Consider the following 7,108-nt stretch of genomic DNA (forward strand, 5'->3'; position numbering starts at 1 on the left):
TTTCTGGAAAGAGCCTGTGGTTTCCCAAACTGCTGACAGACTGAAGCCTACCTGATCCAATGGAATCCATGCAGTGTCTCTGCTGTGACCGAAGCTGAATTCTCAAAGGGCTGAGACCCAACTGTGTCACACAGAGACTTGCCAGAAAGGCTAATAAACAATTACTGCCATGAGCAGCACTGTGCTTCCTTGATTGTTACTCCAAGCAGCAAAATAGGAACAAAAAAAATCTCAGCTGGTGTTTGGTATCATTTTTATGGAACTCTGTTACTGTTTCAATCACCATGTCAAGAGGGGTCCATGAGCCAAAGTCTTGGGGCTGCATTGGAAATACGTTGAGAGTAGGACACAGGCACAGAGGGAAGTTCTGATGTCCCCAAGGACAGAGAGATCAGAAATCAGTTTCAGAAGGAAAAGGATATTTTGAAGCACCCTCCAAGCACTGGTGATTGTGTTCAGGATGTTCAGCTGCTGCCCCTGCAGCGTTCCCTGCATTCCCTAAATCCAGTGACTGTGGGTGCACCTGGGGCAGCTGGGCCACCTCGGGATGTACAGAATAAACCAGTGCTCAGCCAGCAGTGCGGACACAGCAGACAGACATAACCACACCTTCCAGACATTCAGAGGACACCTTTCCAGGGTGAATCAAACTGGGTTTGATGGTATGTCCCTTTTCATTTCGCCCCTCCTGCTTTCATCATTCCCATCCGCTGTTTGATGTGCTGTTCCGCTTTATTTCCTCTGAGAGATCTAAGTAAACATGGTAAAATTATTATTTCAGTTGCTTTGCTTAATATACCAACTTTCTGTGACCATCAGGCCTGTCTGGCCAGAGCCGTGGGATCTGGAACCACCTCTTATTATGAGAAAGTTCAATGTTGTGTACTTTCCATTAAAGCTGATAAATTTTCCCCCCATTTACAGGCACTGGTTCAGCAGTTGAGTCCTGAGAGGATCAGCTGGAACAATCCTGTACAGTTAGTCAGGATAGAGCCCTAAATACAGATACACTCATTTTCAGAAGTGCAGAATGGAGCAAACCAAGGTGTCCTGTTATCAGGAGAGCCGGCAGAACATCAGGAGAGCCGGCAGAGATCAGGAGAGCCGGCAGAACATCAGGGGAGCCAGGAGAACATCGGGGAGCCGGGAGAACATCAGGAGAGCCGGGAGAACATCAGGAGAGCTGGGAGAACATCTCCAGCTTTCCTCCTGCACATCCAGGTTAGGGGAGGGCAGTGCTGTGTCCTCCTCCCCCCCGGGGAAGGAGGCAGGGCCCTGCCTGCCCCCAGGGCCTCCTGCCAGATGTTCTGACCCCTGGCTGCCCGCACAGAGGCCACTCAGGTATTTCTGGGACACGGCTCTGCTGGGAAACACGGCTGGGTGCTGACTCAGGAGCTCGTGGGGTCACGGTGCCAGAGCCAAGGCACAGCCCCACCTCCACACTGCTCACATTCCCAGACTTCTGCTCTCTGGCACTCTGCTGCCAGGCAAGGCCCTTCCCTCAGCAGTTTCCAAATTAAGCAACAACAAAAAAATTGTCTTTGTTCTGCCTGGTCGAGAGCCTTTAAACCTCAAAAATACTTCGTGAAGCAAATTACTTCCTAGACAACCTGAAGCACTTCCCGTGCTTCAGGTTAATAAATCCCAAGGTTTTTCACCAAGAGAAATGACTGTGGCAGATTTGAATCATTTTATAGGCACTTCATTTCTGGCAGTGCCAAGCTCCCCTCTGTGCTGCTCACAGGACATCTGCCAGGTCTATTTTAGCTGCAGTGCCTGTGCTGCTGCAGTCCCTCAGCTCCCAGAGCCAGAATCCCATGGAACAAACCCTTTTCCAGAACGCTCCCTTATAGCCCCAAGGGCGGGGACAGAGCAGGGTGGATGGGGCTCACATCCATCAGGCACATGCGGGAAAAGCCAGGATGTGCAATGGCACCACGGGAACTCACCTGTCCTGCCTTCAGCACAACTGCTCAGAAACAGGATTCTAAACCCAAGACAATCCCAAATTTTTTCTGAAATATGTTCGAAGTTTTATTAAGTGAGAGCAGCTGCCTTGTGTTTTTTTTCCCGTTCCAACAAGTGTTTGAGGACTGAAATCTTTGGGGTGAAATGAAGGAATATTCTCTGCCATGCCTGAGGAAAATGAAAACTGCTTCTAAGACATGATAAGAGAACAAAGAAACACACTTTGCATGAGAGCAAACATGAAACATGATCAAAGTATGGGAATTCATTGCAAAGATCTCATTCATTTCATTGTCAGGCATTAACAACCCTAACCCAGGTGTGCAGGGGGACAGCACCCGACGGGCTGGGGAGCATCTGTGCCCAGGACAGCAGCCTGTCCCAGTGCCCCCATTGCCCCCAGTGCTTCCAGTGCCCCCAGTGCTCCCAGTGCCCCCAGTTCCCCCAGTGCTCCCAGCGGCCCGCCCGCCGATCCTGCCGGGGAACGCCAGAGGACAGCAGCGCTTTGCGCTGGGAGCGCGGCGCTGTGCCGGCTGCGCTGCCGGAGAGGCCTCGGGAGCGCAGGGAGGGCAGCGCTCCCCATCGCCCCAGCCCGGGGACTGCTCACACACGGGAGTGACCGCACACCTGCCGAGACACGGGTCCGACAGCTGCGGACACAAAACTGACCGTGCCCACACAAAACTGACCGTGCCCACACAAAACTGACCGTGCCCACATAGAACTGACCGTGCCCACACAGAACTGACCGTGCAGACACAGAACTGACCGTGCTCACACAGAACTGACCGTGCCCACACACGGGAGTGACCGCACACCTGCCGAGACACGGGTCCGACAGCTGCGGACACAAAACTGACCGTGCCCACACAGAACTGACCGTGCAGACACAAAACTGACCGTGCCCACACAGAACTGACCGTGCAGACACAGAACTGACCGTGCTCACACAGAACTGACCGTGCCCACACACGGGAGTGACCGCACACCTGCCGAGACACGGGTCCGACAGCTGCGGACACAAAACTGACCGTGCCCACACAGAACTGACCGTGCCCACACAAAACTGACCGTGCCTACACACGGCACTGACCGCACACCTGCCGGGACACGGGTCCGACAGCTGCGGACACAAAACTGACCGTGCCCACACAGAACTGACCGTGCAGACACAGAACTGACCGTGCCCACACACGGCACTGACCGCACACCTGCCGAGACACGGGTCCGACAGCTGCGGACACAAAACTGACCGTGCCCACACAGAACTGACCGTGCAGACACAGAACTGACCGTGCCCACACACGGCACTGACCGCACACCTGCCGAGACACGGGTCCGACAGCTGCGGACACAAAACTGACCGTGCCCACACACGGGAGTGACCGCACACCTGCCGGGACACGGGTCCGACAGCTGCGGACACAAAACTGACCGTGCAGACACAAAACTGACCGTGCCCACACACGGCACTGACCGCACACCTGCCGAGACACGGGTCCGACAGCTGCGGACACAAAACTGACCGTGCCCACACAGAACTGACCGTGCCCACACAAAACTGACCGTGCCTACACACGGCACTGACCGCACACCTGCCGGGACACGGGTCCGACAGCTGCGGACACAAAACTGACCGTGCAGACACAGAACTGACCGTGCAGACACAGAACTGACCGTGCCCACACACGGCACTGACCGCACACCTGCCGGGACACGGGTCCGACAGCTGCGGACACAAAACTGACCGTGCAGACACAAAACTGACCGTGCCCACACACGGCACTGACCGCACACCTGCCGAGACACGGGTCCGACAGCTGCGGACACAAAACTGACCGTGCCCACACAGAACTGACCGTGCCCACACAAAACTGACCGTGCCTACACACGGCACTGACCGCACACCTGCCGGGACACGGGTCCGACAGCTGCGGACACAAAACTGACCGTGCAGACACAAAACTGACCGTGCCCACACACGGCACTGACCGCACACCTGCCGGGACACGGGTCCGACAGCTGCGGACACAAAACTGACCGTGCAGACACAGAACTGACCGTGCCCACACAGAACTGACCGTGCAGACACAGAACTGACCGTGCCCACACACGGCACTGACCGCACACCTGCCGGGACACGGGTCCGACAGCTGCGGACACAAAACTGACCGTGCAGACACAAAACTGACCGTGCCCACACACGGCACTGACCGCACACCTGCCGAGACACGGGTCCGACAGCTGCGGACACAAAACTGACCGTGCAGACACAAAACTGACCGTGCCCACACAGAACTGACCGTGCAGACACAAAACTGACCGTGCCCACACAGAACTTTTAGAAGTGAAAGTACAGAACAGGACTCACAAGATGCAGAATTACAGGCATTGCTCAACTCCTCCCAAAATGTTTGTGAATATTGTGGAGGAAAAAAAACAACCATTGCTACCGTGGCAATTATTGACCAAAAATTAAAATTAGGAATATCTCCAGTGGTTCTATTTCTCCTTCACACAACCAGGTGCTTCCCTGTTTCAGAAAGGATTCACCAACACATTCTCTCCAATAGCGTTTGTATTATCGGCATATTGCAAATTGTGACACATAAAACATTCTTTAAGTGCTTTCTATGCCAATGCAAAGGACCATAACGTCTTGTATTTGTGGATAGTAACTTATCATATTGCATGTACTAGAAATAAAAATAAGTTACCTGTAGGATTTTACAGTCCACTGTTATTCTGTATTATAAGATCCTGTTGGTTTTCAGTAGAAAGAATCTGGATAATCAAGGGTACAGCTACCAAAATAGGAATAGAAAAAGCAGCAACTGAGAAAATGAAAAAAAGACTCAAAGTGCTTTTAATCCTGGAGAAAAAAATAATTCCAATAATAGAAAATAGAAAAGTTGGTTTGTATTCCATACACTTGTGTCAAAATACCATTTGTTCATCAAATACAGATTTGATAATGATGCACATTAAACTGCTTTTATATATTTCAGTAGAAAAGTGGAGTTTTCCAGCACTTGCGTGATCACTGTTAGACACCACAGAGGCTTGGTCACCTGCCCAGAGGAGCTGCCTTGGTGCAGAGCTGTTCTTCCCTGTTCCAGGAAATTCCTGGGCTGCACCTACACGTTCATCAGCAAGAAATTCTTCTTTTACATCTTTTATTGTTTCTTCTTTCAGCTCCTGAAGGCTTGTCCCCTTCCTTAGGCCCCTGTGCTGCAGAGCCACACTGGACCATGGCAGTTCAAGGAGGGCAGCTCCCCAGCAGGAGGAATTTCTGTGGGGTGACATTGCTGCAGTGCTGGGAACCAGCTGAGCTCCCTGGGCTTTGAGCAAAACTCTGTGTGTAGTGTCAGCCAGCGCAATGGCAATGGGCTTCACTGGCCTATTTTCTCTTGATGCATATTTGATTCTCAAGGGTTTTTCACCAAGCAGTTCTGGAAGAAACCAGCAAACTCTTGATGTCCATGAGCACAGCAGCGGCTTCCTTCTGAGGGGTAATTAATGGATCTCATCATTAATGGATTCACACAGTTAATGGGTCTCATCATTTGGCAAGCCCTGCACCTGGATTCTATCCATCCCACCACGTGGAAGCTAATCCAGCTGACAATCCCTTTTGTTAAGTGCCTGGTATTTCTGACAGGTGCCAAGTTTGAGCCCCCTGTCCTCACCTCCCTGCAGAAATGAACTGCCCAGACCTGTGCCCACGGTGCTGCTGAGGCTCCCTGGCCACGGACACGTGGGGCTGCCTGAGCCTGTGCTCTCTCAGGGTCACCCAACCCCGTGCAAAGGCCACCAGAGCCCCCAGCAAGGTTTAAGTGTGTCAAAGCCACTGTATAAACAGCAGGGAATTCTGAACCAGAGCAGGGCATGCCAGCGGAAAATCCCAGCTCTGTGCTGGGATCTCTGCTTTGAAGAAAAAATAGAGTGGAAGCCAAGGCTGACGTAATGAATGTGCATATAAGGACTGAGTTAGAGCCATATATAACCCCGACTTCTCTCACTGCATTTGCCTGCAGCATTTATAGCCTGCCAGTACTGACTGGGGTATAAATAAGTATTACATGAGCTGTGTATGACTGGGTTGAAGGCAGAGCTCTCTGCATGATGAATAGGAGTTAAAAATATGTTCCATGTATCAGAGGAAGCAAAAAGGCAAAGCAAACAGCTACAATAATCATTAACATACTACGAGGGCCCAGATGCAATCTGTGAGTCAAAACAAGAGAGATCCTCTGACACAATTTCAATTTCAAGGCCAGATTAGATGGGGCTTGGAGCTACCTGGGCTAGTGGAAGGTTTCCCTGCTCGTGGCTTTAAGGTCCCTTCCAACCCAAACCCTCCTGTCACCCTGTGAGTCTAAACATGTGACATAATGCCATGTAATGGTGACAACCAAGAAATGAAAGCCTTTGCACACCTTGCATTTCATCCCAGCTGGCATCTCAGGTTAAACAAACCTTCTGTTATCTCAGATGACACTTTTCCAGGTGCAGAGCTGAACTCATTCAGTGATCTTTCATATTTCCCTGCTGCTGGTTAATTCCAGGATACATTTACACTGTGCTCCAAAGCTTGCCTGACTCACTGGGAGCTGGGTATGGAGTTCTCTGGGCGCCCATGGAAGTGCCCAGCTCATCAGCAGTGGACCAGAACTCAGCCCCCTTTCAGCAGGTCTGTGCCCGGACCGGGGCTGCCACAGTCACTGGGATGGCCAGGTTTGGCTCCATCCAAACAAAGGCTTGGCTCCATCCAAACAAACGTTTGGCTCTATCCAAACTGCAGACTCAGGGGGTTCCCTGGCTCCTGGAGCAGACACCCCCTGGGATCCCACCTCCCTCCTCTGCTCACACCTGGGAGCAGTGCATCACTCCAGGCACACTCCTTTATTCCCTGAGCTCAGTGTGTAGCTGCTACTCCTCAGGCAGCTCCCACCCAGCACACACAGATGGGCCACGTGGGAGGGAGCACAAAACTCTCCCCTGTTACAGAAGGTTCCCAAACCTCACGTCCATGCCCACAGATTCTAAATATTAAGACCATGGGAATATTTTTCTTTAAATACACACTATCTAAACCACCATTAAACACGATCACAGAGCTAAGTTACAATGCTCCTCT

Source organism: Chamaea fasciata, unplaced genomic scaffold (assembly GCF_029207755.1).
Source record: "Chamaea fasciata isolate MVZ Bird 193981 ecotype frontalis unplaced genomic scaffold, bChaFas1.0.hap1 SCAF_9, whole genome shotgun sequence".
In the NCBI taxonomy this organism is placed as follows: domain Eukaryota; kingdom Metazoa; phylum Chordata; class Aves; order Passeriformes; family Sylviidae; genus Chamaea; species Chamaea fasciata.